Genomic DNA, 15,918 nt, shown 5'->3' on the forward strand with positions numbered 1-15,918 from the left:
AGGGAATCCCACAACAATATGAACAATGGTGGCCATTATTTTGTGCAGAGACAAATCTGTTCCTACCCCCTCATACGTTCCTGGCTGTGCTACAGCAAAAGTTCCAGAAACAGAGGCAGGCAGGAAACCAGCCTGGTCTACAGAGCGAGTTCCAGGATAGTCATGGCTACATAGAGAAACATGGTCTCAAAAAAAAAAAAAAAAAAAAAACCAAATCAAAACCCCAAAACAACAACAAGCATTACTATACGATTCTGGGTATTTGCCTGCCTGTTTAGCTGCACATCACTTACATGCAGTACCCATGGCAGCCAGAAGAGGGCAGACGATCCCCTAGACCTAGATTTTACATACGTACATATATACATACACACACACACACACACACACACACACACACATTTCTTTTAAAAAATCCTCTGAGATGGGCAGTGTTGGCGCATGCCTTAGATCCAAACACTCATAAGGCAGAGACAGGTGGCTCTCTGTGAGTTCAAGACCAGCCTGGTCTATAGAGCAATTCCAGGACAGCCAGAGCTACACAGAGAAACTACTACTAATAATGTGGATGACTCCTCTAAAGAAACCTGTGTTCAACCTCTGCCTCAGTAAACACATGTGCAAGTGCATGTGCAGCCACACCCACATGTTCATATACATATACACAAGCACACACACACACACACACAGAGGGAGGGAGGGAGGGAGAGAGAGGGAGAGGGAGAAGGAGAGGGAGAAGGAGAGAGAGAGATGAGGTGGCCATAATCCCAGAACTTGGAAGGCTGAGGCAAGAGAATTCTGAATTCAAGGCCAGCTGGGCTGCAGTACTGCCCCAAAAGCTGTCTCAAGGGTTGAGAGCGCTGCTTGCTCTTCTGTGGGACCCGGGTTCAGTTCTCAGCACCCACACGGCAGCTCACAACCATCTGTAACTCCAGTTCCAAGGGATCTGATGCCTTCTTCCAGCCTCCGTGGGTACCAGGTACTCAGACATACAGGTAGACAAAATACTCACACACAGAGAAACAAACAGTGCACATGCAGGAAGAAAAAAAGAACAGACAAGAAGAGAAACTTCCAACCTCTCCTTTTAGTAGAACGGCAAGTAGTAAACAGGATTTGGAAGGTTAGGAGTGGGAAAAATAAACAGGATGCTTACACAGACTTGTCTCTCACCAATTAGTCACCACAACACAAAACTGGTACTCTTATAACTTCTCGGTCCAGCAGAACAAATTAATCAAGGCAAACTATGTCAACATCTCAACAGGTCAAGCAGAGATCATGTGCCTCCCAGTAAGATACACTGAGCAGGACACACGTCACCTCTGTGTGGCTGCTGTGTCATTAAGTGACAGAGCCCCTGCCTAGCACTCCTGAAGTTCTGAGTCTCACCCGCAGCACCACTGTCACCAGCCCCCAGACTCCAAAACAACAAAGTGCATGGCCAAATCTCAGGAGAGAACATCGGATCAACTACTACAAAAATAGCTATCCACGTGCTGAAAAACCAGGGACTAAAGGAGGCCGAAGGAACATGGTCACAAAATGTTTGTGGTTCAAAGTTGCATCCTGGGCCGAGGAATGCAGTGGAATAGCTTTAATGAACAGTCCTGGGACTAACAGCGTTTACATATGGACGGAAGGTTAACTGTTACTAGATACTGTGTCACTGGCCTACATATGGACTGTAGCTTTATTTGGCGCTCAGGTAGTTTTCCTAATGGCATCTTTAGTTCATTCAACAAGTGCTTGTTAATGGGATGGCTAGTGCTCTGGCCTGAGTGTGAAGGAAAGAATAAAATCCTGGATGAAAAATGCTGCAAAATGAGGTGCCGTGGTCTTGAGAACAGGCTCAAGTCAAACGCTAACCTGGAATTCCCAGGCACTCACAGGTAGACCTTAGCACTGCGACACCAGGACGGAAGTGCCATTCGTGGGGCCCAACATGTAGGCAGCACTGCCTGCTAAACCAGAATAAAGTCCCCATCTCAACCTGTGGGTTGAGACTCATCTCAGAGTCAAATGACTTCTCTTCTCTTCTCTCCTCTCCTCTCCTCTCCTCTCCTCTCCCCTCCCCTCCCCTCCTCTCCTCTCCCCTCCCCTCCCCTCCCCTCCCCTCCCCTCCCCTCCCCTCCCCTCCCCTCCCCTCCTCTCCCCTCTCTTCTCTTTTCTTTTTTCCTCCAGCTTTTAGGAACTTTATTTTCCTCCCACCTTTCCCCCCTTTGCTCGGCTGTGTGCAGAGCAGCTCAGGACCACTCAGTGCTGGCTCCGACCCACTAGGCGGCCTGCGCTGTGGGAGCTGCTGACCAGTCCTCAGTGGCTGGCTGTGCACTCCAGTCTTCCGTGGGGAACTGCTGGATGGGCACAGAGGGCACCTGCACACCCTCAGACCAGTCGGCCTCCTCAGGCTGGACAGCAGTGAACTCAGGAGCTGGTGCGGTCCATTCACCCTGGGATTCCTCCTTGGTCACAGCCTTCCTGGCAGCAGCCTGCTCCTCCTCCTCAACTTCCTCTAGTCCTCTGTGGAAGTGAAGATCAGGCATAACCTCCCACGGGAGATAGTCCCTCGCATGCGGAGTACTTCCCGGGCCAGCATCCACCCCATCAGACCCACCGAGTGAGCCTTATTGTTGGCAATGTGGATGGCAATGTCCACCTAGCGCAGGGGAGAATCTGTTACACAGAGCAATGGTGGGCAAGTTGACATAAGAGGCCTCTGTGAGCGGCTGGTGGTCAGCCCTGGGATCTGTCACCACTAAAAGCCGTGGCTCCCAACGGCTGTTTGGATCTGGTTAGTGAGGGTCCCCTGTGTGAAGCAGTCAGCAATTGGAGTGGCTCCTGTGGCAGCAGCAAACTTCAGCATAGCTCGCTGGCCAGTGTTCCTGGAGGAGATGATGCTGACGTCAGGGTTCTCGACAGCAACAATAGCCGTCCTTTGTAGATTTACTACTCCATCAGAAAGTCAAGGTTGGGGCCACATAAGTGGGTAACTGCAGCAAGGAATTTGATTACATCCTCCTTCATCTGAAGGTCCTCAAGGGCTCCGGACATTGTTTAAGTTTCCCTTTAAGTTACGATTGGAATTAAGAACAATGTCATATGGACCCGTCCCTGGGTAGCGCGTAAAGCCAAATGACCCTTTCACAGGGGCCACCTAAGATCATAAGAAAGCCCAGATTGTTACATGACAACTCATAACAGCAAAATTACGGTTGTGGAGCAGGAAAAAATAATTTTATGGTTGGGGGTTCATTGCGACATAATCATATTAAGGGGTTTTCAGCACCAGGAAGGTTGAGAACCACCATCAAAGTCCATAGTTCTAAGAAAGTCCTTAAATATGAATGCTTTGGAATGGGAACACATGCCTGGCACTGTGGAACTGGTTGAAAGCCTTTGGCAGGAAAGTCCAAGGCCCTCTGGGAGCATCTGCTATTATTGTTTTGCTAAATGGATATGTACTTAAATTGCTATGTTTCTCTCTGTCTCTCTGCCCCTCTGTCTTTCTGTCTCTGTCTGTGTGTCTGTGTGTCTGTGTGGCTCTGTATGTGTGTCTGTTCAGTGTGTGTGTGTGTCTGTGTGTATTCATGCCCATACTGTAATAGCCCCCCCCCCAAACCTTAGCATAATTAAGTTCATTATGGAAGTGCCATTTAGGCTGTAAAACTCAGCACATAGACAGAACCACCTGCCAAAAATGAAAACTAAGACCTAAGCAATCAGAATCCATTATTCTGGGAAAGTCTCTAAATGTACTAACTTTGTTCTTTTGTCTTCTGTAGTTCTGCCTCTAGCTAACTGTTCTTGTTAACCGAAGTATGTCAAACCAGGACATGGCTTTCATGCTTAAAAGCTCATACTGAGAAAAGCTTGGTGCTACACTGGGATCCCAAACACCCAGTGCAGTTGCTGGCAGACTAATAAGGACCTTCTATTGGCTTAATCCCCTGTCCGAGGAGTCTTCTTTGGTGAATACCCAACAACAGTTATGGAGGTCCCATGAAAATCCCAGAGACCAGACCTCAAGCCACCAGAGGTCTCAGAGTCCCTTGGAGTGAGAAAGAGTGTGGTGGTCAGGGGATGCTTAGGGGGGTGTGCAACCTGAGATGTTCCAGGTTTTTTGGGGGGAGGGGATGCGGACAGGATTTTTCTGTGTAGCCTTGGTAGTCCTAGAACTCACTCTATAGACCAGGCTAACCTCAAACTCTGGGTCAAGATCTTACACCTAACAGCACACCTTTAATTTCAGTACTTAGGAGGCAGAGGCAAGCAGATCTCTTAGTTCAAGGCCAGTCTTGGCTACAGAGTGAGTTCCAAGATAGCTAGGACTACACAGAAAAACAAACAAAAAATATCTTATAGTCACAGCACCCACAACATGGTTGAAGCCCTCCTCCTCCAAGCACCGAAGTGCTGACTGTTTAATGACTGTGTAATCCAGTGCCAGGCCCTGCTCCTGGCCCCCAGTCCAGGTTGAGAACCTCTCCATCATCAGTTAGGCTAGCAGCTGGCCTGGGGATGCAGCTGCTCACCCATGACTGTCAGGTGGTAAAAGATGGAACCAGGGGAGCTACGGTAGTTACTTTAACAGAAATGATTTGGGCCCAAGTCAGGTACCTCAGCCTAGAGAGCAGAACTGACGGACCTGACCCAGGCTCTCAGACAGGAACTGGAAAGTCCACCACCACATACACGGATCATCAGCCAGGATGCTGTCACTATTGGGCATGTCCACGGTGTGATCTATGGAGAAAGGGGGGCTCTCACCACCGGGAGAAGGTACATTAAAAAGAATTTTGTCACTTCCAGAGGGTATTTGGTTTCCCCTTTCACTGTGAGGTTGCTGACCTGGCTACCTGACAAAGGGCTCTAAGACTATTGATACCATGACGCAGTGCTGCCTGAGACTCCATGGTAAAACAGAAGTGGACAGCTCAACCCCACAGACTGATGGAAGATGCCAGAAGGAACCATTCTCCCAGAAACAACTGGCAGGCAAACTAATCTTCACCAGGCTACTCAACTGGGGTTCCCAAAACCTTCTGAATTGCTCAGTTGTAACTAAACTGGGTAACCTAGTAGGCGATATCTTTCAGCCAGATTTCAAGTAAATCCAAAATAGATACTCCTTACCCTGGAAGGGGACCAAATGAGAGCCCAGCACCCTGGCAAACTCTGGAAAGACTGACTTCACCATGATCCTGCCTGTGGGGGAAGAATAAAAGCACTTGCTTGTTTTCATAGATACCTTTTCTGGGTGAGTAGAAGTGTTCCTCATCCAGACTGAAACTGTTCAAATAGACGCTAAAAAGCTCCTCGGGGGACGAGTCCCTGATCTGGCCTCCCCCTAGCAATGGGGACTGACAGAGGCCTGACTTATGTAGCCCAAACTTCTCAGCTAATAGCTAAAGCTTTAAACATAGATTGACAAATTCACTGTGCAGCTAGAACCAAGAGTTCTGGGCAGGTTAAAAACAACAACAACAACAACAACAACAGGACATAAAAAAAAAAAAAAACTCTAACAAAGCTCTCATTAGAGACTAGCAATAGATGGGTAGGCCTTCTCCTTTGCTTTGCCTCAGCCTGCTGCACCCCATCTAGGGAGGGACTTACCCCCACACCTCGCCCTCCCCACCCTCATGAGATTATGTTTGCAACACCTCCCCCAGTGCTTCTCAGGCTCAGAGACCGGTTGGCAGAACTCTGTAAACATTCCTTCCTCAGGTCCCTATGGCCCTCTAGCTCTCCACACAGGCTAGTCACTAACCTGAGAGAGCCAGCCAACCTGAGACCACCACCAGTTTCCCCTTGTTCCAGTCCATCGTGTCAAGTGAATAGCCAAAGGGGGTGTCGAAACTGACTTGGAAAGGGTCCTACAGGGTGCTTCTCTCCACTCCTACAGTGGGGAAGATAACTGACATCACACCATGAATCTACTACACCAGGCTAAGAAAGCCCAAGCTACCGATGCTGCTGTCAAACGGTCTCTCTCTGGACTATGAGCCTGTTGAAATTAAGGTTTCACTGGTCCCCATGCCTCCCACTCCCTGCCCCATGACCTCCTCCTGAGCTGTGTTTTGCACTATGGGTACGACTGCAGGGTGGTGGCCCAACCCCCACAGCCCTTAGGCCTGGACTGGAAACTGAGGAAGCAGACACAGGGCAGGTGTTAGCTAGTGCGACTACAGACCAGCAGCCCGTCTTCCTGACCTTCACTTCAAGTGTCTGGTTGGATGGAAAAAAGGAAAGATATGGGAATTTATCTTTTGACATAAAATACAGAGTTTCTAATTCTATGTGTGCCATGCAGCTGGGCCCCTTAGCTCCAGAAACAAAGGAGTTTCTTGTAAAAACAGAGGTTTCCTGAAATTTTCCTTTAAAAAGATCTGCCCTCCTCAATTCTGCCACCCTTAATTGCTGGGTGGTGGTGGTGCACTCCTTTAATCTTAGCATACAAGAGGCAGAGGCAGAGGATCTACAGAGTGAATTCCGGAACAGTCAGGGCTACACAGAGAAACCCTGTCTTAAAACAAAAGTTAAAAAGATTCTAACCAGGCTGGAGAGATGGCTCAGTGGTTAAGAGCACTGACTGTTCTTACAGAGGTCCTGAGTTCAATACCCACAAACCACATGGTGGCTCACAACCATCTGTAAATAGGATCTGATGCTCTCTTCTGGTTTGTCTGAAGACAGTCACAGTATACTCACATACATAAAATAAATAATTTTTTGTTTGTTTTTATTTTTTGTTTTTTGTTTTCAAGACAGGGTTTCTCTGTGTAGCCCTGGCTGTAGAACTCACTCTGTAGACCAGGCTGGCCTCGAACTCAGAAATCCGCCTGCCTCGGCCTCCCACAGTGCTGGGATTACAGGCATGTGCCACCACTGCCCAGCAATAATTTTTTTAAAAGAAAGATCCTAATCTTTGGGAAATAGGAAAAACCTGGATAAACAGATTCTGTGCCATAGGAAGGGATCTTGGAATAGAGCTAATCATTCTGGGCCAGAAATCAGCAAGGATTGCTGGTCATGCTTAGACACCTGGAACTACATAAGGATAACTAACCACTGACAGCCCATTGGTTGACAACACCCATTTTCACTGTGGGCAACCCAAATTAAAGTTAGAACACTTGTAAGGAACTAAAACCCATCTAATATAAAAAACTTTAACATAGATACTTCCCCTTATTCTGATATCTGTATTCTGCCTTATGGATTAATTTATCCGGATAACAACAATATTATTGGGTCCCTGAAACTATTGGTGGGCATGCACCAACAGTCTGACTAAATGCGCCTCTTCTGATGCTTTCCAAACTAAGTAGATGGGTTGATAATGCCCTAGAAGCAGTGAAACAATAGTCAGGTCCCTTTACAGAAATGATTCTACAAAACTGGAGAGGCTTAGATTGACTTCTCAGGAAACTATATGTAGCTCTTGGAAAAACCCTCTTATTTCTATGCTAGTTGATAAGGAGTAAATAGAAATAAATAATCTTGCCATGGCTGGAAAAAAACTGAAAAAGAAAAAGAGACAAAAATATAAATTAGATAACTGGTGCTGGGCAGTGGTGGCGTGCGCCTGTAATCCCAGCACTGTGGGAGGCAGAGGCAGGTGGATTTCTGATTTTGAGGCCAGCCTGGTCTACAGAGTGAGCTCCAGGACACCCAGGGCTACACAGAGAAACCCTGTCTCGAAAAAACCAAATCCAAACAACAACAACAACAAAAACATAACTGGTTTACTCTGTCTTTGTTCTCTGGGTCTGGCCTACTCTCTGCTATCAGCACCGTCTGGGCCTTTAATTCTTATTCTGATTGGATCAACAAAAACCCTGCATTTTAAACCAAAACAGGATGAGTCCGTGATTTGACTCATGCACTAAGACCAGTGGAGACTGTAACAGGCTACTTACTCCATGACTCTGTGATGGAAGTACCTACCATTCAGGCTGTAAAACTCAGCATGTAGACAGCACCACCTGCCAAAATGAAAACAAAGACCTAATCCATCAAAACTGGGGAAGCCTCTAAATGCACTAACCTTGCCTTTTGGCTTCTGTAGTTCTGCTTCTGGCTAACTGTTCTTCTCAGCTGAAGTGTGTCAACCCAGGTCATGGTTTTTGTGCTTATGAGCTCAGTGCTACACTGGGGTCTAGAACACCGTGCGGTAGCTGGCTAGCTAATAAAGACTTTCTATTGTCAAACCCATATCTGGGCAGTCTTTTCTGGTGAATACCCCACACCAGTACAGCCTTCAACCTTAGTCTGAGAAGCTTCATTTGGCAGTGGGCAGTGGTCAAAGTGGGAACTTACGGATTCCCTTCTTCCCAATGAAATTGGAGTAACACATAGTTGTGGTCACTATATGGGTGCTGGGAATTCAACCTAGGTCCTCTGGAAGAACAGCCAGTACTCTTAGCCACTGAGCCATTTCTCCACTACCAACCAGCTTGAATTTTATCCTCCTATGTTACTCTGTTGTGTAGACTGAAGGAAAGAATTCAACAGCATGTGTGTGTGTATGTGTGTGTGTGTGTTCACATTCACACCCACACGTTTGACATTATGGATGGAAACCATTGTCTAGCACATGGTATGCAAGCACCCCACCACTAGGCTCTTACTCAAGAAATCATGTTCTTGCAGGGCATAATGGTGCATGCCTTTAATATCAGCACTTGGGAGTCAGAGGCAAGCAGATCACTGTGAACAGGAGGCCAGCCTGGTCTATAGTATGGGTTCTAGGACAGTCAAGGCTATATAGTGAGATCTTGTCTTGAAAAACAACTCACCTTTTCTTTTGTTGGAAAATAGGTTGTTTTTATGGTCTTACCTGGGAAACAGCAATTAGATTCCTGAAATCTTAACATTGAGGAAATAACATTGTTTACTTTACCCTGTTCTTGTTATTAAAAACTTCACCAGGAATTGGAACTGTGAAATTTGGAATCACTTTAGCTTCAAAAATATATCAGGTAGTACTGGCCAGGTAACTTGGTGATTGAGTGTGCATCTTGCTCTTGCAGAGGATCAGAGTAAGATTCCCATCACCCACATCGAGTGCTCAAACTCAAAACTACCTGCAACTCTAGCTCCAAGGAATCAGATATCCTCTTTTAGACTCAGACAGCTCTGCTTTCACACATACATACACATACACACACAATAAAAATAGAATAACTCAAGATACAGTTAGATAGACAGGTAGATCAGTGTCTGCTTCATCACACTAAGGCATTAACTGGTGTGATAAAAGGTTTCTCCATCTTGTCTCAACTGGAGCCATCTTTGGTTTAGCCTAAAATGGACCCTACCTCATTTTCTACTCCCACCATGAAAAATCCTAAGGAAAAGTACCCAACCCTGTCTTAGAAACTCAGAGTCAGAATGCCCCAGCTTGATTTTGGCTTCTGTTAATCTGCTTGCTTGCTTTAACTTCCCTCTCCAGCTGCCAACAAGGATGTGTTTTTTTCTGTGATTTTTTTTTTTTTTTACTTTAAAGGCTCCCTGTAAAATGCATTTGAGGCTGCTTTGTGAGAAGTATTTCTCTCCATGCAGTCACTGGTAGCTTAATACAGACTCTCAACTCAGACTTTGGTCATGGTGAGTGGTCTTTAAGTCTCTACCCCTAAACATTTGGAGGTTCCACTGAGATCATTTCAAGGCTCTCTCTAGTTTGACTAATCAGGGCTTGGCACAGGCCAGCCTCAGACCTTGGTGGTGTGAACAACTTCCTTCTAAGGAGTGTGTAAACTGAGATGGCCCAGGGCTCCAAAAAGTGTGTTTTCAAAGGAATGCCTTTGGACCCTCTGTAAATTAGAGTGGCCCTCTTTTGTTGTTGCATAACTATCTGCAGGCACATAAAGTAGCCTGAGCAGTATGATTGGTGGTCACAGGAAATCCTGGCCACCCTGATTATTTCTCTACATAGATGTTTGGCTAAGTCTCCTGCAACACTCTCCTCCATGGCTCAGGACTTGTTCCCTTAAAGCTGGTGTCAAGGTTCTGGTAGCAAAGCCCAAAGGGGGGAACCACCAACAATTCTATTTATCCATCCAGAGGAGGAAGAATGATCCCCACCCAATGTTCCTGGACAAAGATGACCCCCATTTCAGGCCTCAACCCCAGAGGCCCTTTCCTCTTCTTTCCTAAAATATACCCTACCATACCTCTGAGTCTGTGTGTCCCCTGCATACCTGTAGGGGCTCCAATTATGTCTCCTATCAGAATTCAGCTGTTATCTCATTTACCATCCCTGATTCCCTGGGCTCCTCAGACTTGACCCAGACCTCAGCAGTTCCTGACATTCTGGAACTGCTCTGGAAAGCCTCCAGATTTGCTCCTTCTGAGCTGAAGGATCTGAGTGAGAAGCCCCCATGCCTATTTTTGTTATATGTATGACAGGAAGTCCCAGAAACCCCCGTTCTTTGAGAAACTTCGGGCACTCATCTGTCTCTTAGAGAGTGTTTCCTATACCCACTAGCCCACCTGGGATGATTGCCAGCCAGCAGCACTGACCATACTGTTTATATCAGCCTGCCTATGGTTGGGAACTAAGAAAGCTGTGCTGGGTCCTGATGGGGAATTGCTGGCTGATAATGCTTATAGCATGCTTCCATCCAGTAACCCCATTGAGATCCTAATACTAACCAAAGGAAGGAGGTGCTATACACCTACCTCGGGCTTTCCTGCCTGGTCTCTAAGCAGTAGCACAGAAGCCCACAAACCTATCAAAGCCAAGTGAGGTCATACAGGGAGTCGCAGAGCATTTATCCTGCTGGGTTCTTAAAGCAATTTCTAGAAACTTCCTGAGCTTATACACCAATATACACTCATGGACTCAGAAATACCAGAGAACGGGTGGGTACTCAACACTGCCTTCACCACCCAGTCAGCCCCAGATATTAGAAAGAATTTACAAACGTTAGAAGTATTGATTGTATGAGGTACTGATTGTATGAAGTATTTATTGATTGTATGAATTGCTGGAGGTGGCTCAAAGGTGTTTAACAACAGAGAACCTATTGAGAGCCAGGATAAGAGACACACTAAAGCCATAGTGGGGCCATATGAGAAAACTCAGGTAATAAACCAGTCTGGCTCAGCAGGTAGCAAGGAGGCCAGGAGACAATCAGGCCACCATTAGGGAAAGAGCAATGTGCCTACTGCAGGGAGAAAGGACACTGGGGGAAATGAGTACCCTACTCAGAAAAAGGCTCCACAAGTACCACAGTTAGACAAGTGACAGGGCCTCAGGAGCCTAGGGCAAAACTTAATGTAGGGAATGAAGCAAATGACTTCTTAGTAGACATTGGGGCCGACATATTCAGTCCTTAAGAAGCCCTAGGACAATGATCTACTACCCCTGGACCATTAGCCCACTCCATAGAACTAGGAAAGGGGTCAGTAACTCACTCATTCTTGGACACACATGATAGCCCTTCCCCATGATTGAGACGAGACCTTTTGTGTAAGTTGAAAGCTGCAGTTAGACTTAGAGACACCCAGCAAGATTTTGTTATCTTGCCCTCTAGAAGAATTTCTCCTAGCTGAAAGTCCTGCCCCTAGTCAAAAGATACAGCTGGAGTGTCTTTTAGATTTACAATAAAGATTCCTGGGGGTGTGGGCAGGAAACATCCTACTGGGATTGGTCCAGCACTGAGCTCCTATAATTGTTCAACTGACCTATCATTGTTCAGCTGCTCCCGACTACACAATACTCAATGATCCTGGAAGCAAAAAAGGGGAACTGCAGCCCAGGCTTAGAGAGATAGGCATCCTGTCTGGCACCCTGCCAGTCACACTGGAATACACTTCTGCTTGTGAAAAAATCTGGGACCAAGATCTGAGGGAAGTGAATAAGTGAGTGGAGACCATCCACACCATGGTGCCAAACCCAAACCCTCTCATGCGTTTGATTTTTGCAGAGACAGGTGTTCAATGTCTTGGACTGGAAATGGCAATTTCATGGTTTGTAAGTTCTTCAGCCTCCCATTGGCAGAGATGAGCCAACCCTCTCCATGTTGGTGGGTTACACAGATGATTTTTTGTTTATTTGTTTGTTTGTTTGATTGATTGGTTGATCGGAAAGGGAACTACTACATGGTGAATTTAGGCTTCTCAGGACAGTCTCCTTGAAGCTCTTTATATTGTTATATAGAAGGAACCTTTAGCAAGTCAGAGATCCTCCACCAACATCCTTTAGCAAGTTTGATATTCCAAAGAATATCAAAACTTATCTGACCTTAGGACTAACTTGAAAGATCCATCACCTAAGCACCTTTCAACCATGGGAGACTTCCTGGTGTGCCAGGTCAGTCTCTGGATCAAGATAAAAAAGGATATCAGAATCCTTCAAAGGAACAGCCCCATAAAATTTCAGATAACAGTCTCTGACAAAAGGCTATTTTAAGGCTTAAGCCCTACCACTCCAGATTCCTGCCAGATACAACAGTTCTGCTAAAATTCTGCAACATAACCCATCTTTGTTTTTGAGTGCCCACATCCAGAGGGAGGTTACATCAGGCAACTTACTAGGATCAGGTTGCCCCAAGGATTTAAAAGCTTTCCAATCCTGTTCGATGAGGCACCAAGTCTTGACCTCGTGCACTTCCATTAGAGGTCTCCTGGGACTATATTCTTACACTATGTAGATGACCTCCTTTTAGCCTCTACAACTAAAATAGACTATAAATGGGTCTCTGAGGGACTACTGCGAGAGTTACAGACCTTGGGGGTACCGAGTGTTGCCTAAGAAAGCCCAACACATCAGAGGCTACTTATCTTGGCTACCAGCTGAGAGGAGGCAAAAGGAGCCTGTCTCAGAGCAGGGTTGCTGCCATCCTTCAGATCCCAACTCCAAAGACTAGGAGACAGGTTTGAGAGTTTCTAGGTACAGCTAGACATTGCTGCCTCTGGGTCCAGGGTTTGTGGAAATAGCAAGGCCTCCCTACACTGCCACAAATGGGGTCACAAAAGGCATTTGAGGCTGACTTCCCCTTTAGCCCCACCACTTCCAGGCATCTCAAAACCTTTCATCTCCTTGTCTGTGAAACAAAAGGCATTACAGAGGAGGTTTTATCCCAAACTTTGGGGCCATGGAAATACCCAGTGTCATACCTGTCCTAGTGATCAGATCCTGTAGGCAGAGAATGGCCCACCTGTCTAAAAGCTGTGGTGGCTCCTGCTCTTCTAGCGAACAAAGCAGGCAGGTTAACTCTGTGTCAGGCTCTCATGCGAGCCCTCCTCCCAGGAATACTAGAATGCTGGCTAACACTCATGTGACCCAGTTCTGCGCCCCATTCCTGGAGCACCCCCATGTCCAGTTTGAGAAACCCACCACCATCAGCCCTGTTACCCTCTTGCCTGATGATGACCTGCCAGATGCTTATCCGGGAACCATGCGGTGGAAGCTGCCAAGCTCTGTAACTTGCTGGGGCTGGAGCATGGCCACCTTTTCAACATCATTTGCACCAGCTTTCTGTTGCCAATGGCGGCCTTCACTACTTAAGTTTTTCTTAAATTCCTTTCCAGGAGTTGGAAGCTTAGTAGGATGAGGTCTTGCCCCACTTAAAGCATTCAATTGCTTTCCTAATCCAAAGTCCCAAAGTCCACATTCTGCTAACAAGCAGCATGGTCGGGCCTGTCAGCCCTATCTTGCTCCCTGGCACCAACTCTGTCTTCCTCAATGTTCTACTGCTGTGAATGAGCACCACGACCAAGGCAACTCTTACAAGAAAGACATCTAATTGGGGCTCATTTACAGTTTCAGAGGCATATTTATCATCATGGTGGCTGTTAGCATTTCCTCTAGGCTCCGCCCAACAGTTACCTAGCAACAGCCAGGTAAAGCCTAGCTTGCTATAAAAGGACTGTATGCGTGCCCCCTTTCCTGGCTAGCCTCTCCCCTTCTTTCTCTCTCCTCCCCCTCTCTGTCCTTCTTGGTCCTTTTTATTTCTCTGCCTCTACTCCCTTCCCCTCACCCCTTCCCACCATATTACAAAACATATCAATGTTAGTCCCCACGTCTGGGGCAACTAGTTAACTCCTGGTTGAGTGCCTTCACCCTAAACCCCTCTCCTCAGACTCTTCCATGTGTGGTTCCTATGGTAGCTTTAACTGTGCTTTGTGTACCAAAGTTCCTATGGTAGCTCTAATCAGCTCTGGCTGATTGCATCCTTAATATTTAGTCTCCTGCCAGACACAGTTCAGAGTATACGTTTCCTTTGAAACCCTGAGAATGAACTAGAAGTAGGATTTCCAAATAAAATACAGAATGTCCAGTTACAGTTCAGTTTGACAAAAAACATCAGTTAAACATCAGGGACAAACTTATACTAAAAGATTGCTCATTAATGTTAATATAAAACGCAAAGTTAATTCACTCCGTTTTATTTTAATTTTTTTGAAGAGACGTGTCTCACCCTGCTATCTAGTCTGGTCTTGAACATTCAAGCAATCCATACTGAGATAAAATGCAGGTGACGTTGTGACTCCCTGCACGAATATCAGGCCACCAGGTGGCAGCCAAAGTCTGCACAGCTCTGGTTTCAGGGGATTGGCTCCCAGTACCTGAGACTTAAAGGAACAAAGGCCCTTTTCTTTTTCTTTTTTCTCTCAGCTTCCCCCAAGGCCACACCCATCTGTTCACCTTTAGTCTCTTCTATCCCATGAAATTAACCCATTTTTGTCTAGTCACACCCCAGCTAGAAGTTCAGAAATTGTTCCTCATCTCTAAACATTAGACATAATTTCCAAAACACAACAGCCTCCTGTTAAGCTCCTCAGATTTCTACATAAGATAAACACATCAGGGTACAAGGCTGATCCAAGCACAGACACATGCCCACAATCCAAGCACTTGAGAGATAAACACTGGAGGGTCAGGAGTTCAAGGCCAGCTTCAATCACATAGCAAGGTGAAGTCAACCAGACTCCAGGAGACCCTGCTTCAAAACAGGCAAACAAAAACACAGGCACAGAGAGACCCACACAGACAGATGGACAGACAGACAGGTAAACACACATCCTGTTTTACTGTGGTTCGAATCCTTACACACACACACACACACACACACAAGCTGTACTGTTTGATACCCTTTAGTGAACGCTTGAGATGTAAATCAAAACTGACCTAAGTGTGAAATGGAGACAGAATTTGTTTGTTTTGGTGTCAGGGTCTCATATAGCCCAGGCTGCCCTCAAACTCAGTATGTAGTTGAGAATGACCTGTCTCTGCTTCCTGAGAACTGGAATTACAGGTACTCTGCACTGCGCCAGGCCGCTCAGAGAATCTATAAAGGCAGCATGATGAGGCATGTGAAGTACCCTGTTCATCATTTTAAAATCTTAATGGCATGTCAGGATAATATTTTGTGGAGTAGATTATATAAAATATATTACTAAAATTAATTTCTGCTGCTCCTTTAACATTTTGAACTACAGCAAGAATATTTTAAGTTACCTCTGCAGTGTGCATTAGCATTCTCTTGCTTAGGGCTGGTGTGAGCACAGTTTTATTATTTCTGAGATAGGGTTTTTCTGTAGCCAGGCTGGCTGGATCATCCTGCCTGCGCTTCCCAGAACCATGCATGGCTGAGTTCATTTATTAAGATATAAAGAGTTTATTAGACGACAGTCACACCATTTCCAAATCACAGCAGCCAGGAGACCCGAGGTCCTGCTGCAAACACTCCTCTGCCCTTGAGACTTTGGGTATATAGAATTGCTAGTATTTAGCTAATCAATGGCCAAATTCTCTGGCCAACCCTCCCCTGAGTGTCCTGATTCACCTTTCATGCGTCCCACACACCCCACCCCTCTCATCCTATTGGATGGTGCTAGCTCTCAGGTTCCCTTTTCTTGTTAAAATTTATTTATGTTTGAGCATTTCCCATGTGTGTATGCACC

At 46.2% G+C, this 15,918-nt stretch overlaps 1 pseudogene; it reads right to left on the reverse strand.

The window, feature by feature from the left end:
- Positions 1–2,224: 2,224 nt before the first annotated feature.
- LOC127696192 (40S ribosomal protein SA-like) lies at positions 2,225–3,051 on the reverse strand (annotated as a pseudogene).
- Positions 3,052–15,918: the final 12,867 nt, after the last annotated feature.

The sequence above is a fragment of the Apodemus sylvaticus genome, chromosome 11, assembly GCF_947179515.1.
Source record: "Apodemus sylvaticus chromosome 11, mApoSyl1.1, whole genome shotgun sequence".
Taxonomy (NCBI): domain Eukaryota; kingdom Metazoa; phylum Chordata; class Mammalia; order Rodentia; family Muridae; genus Apodemus; species Apodemus sylvaticus.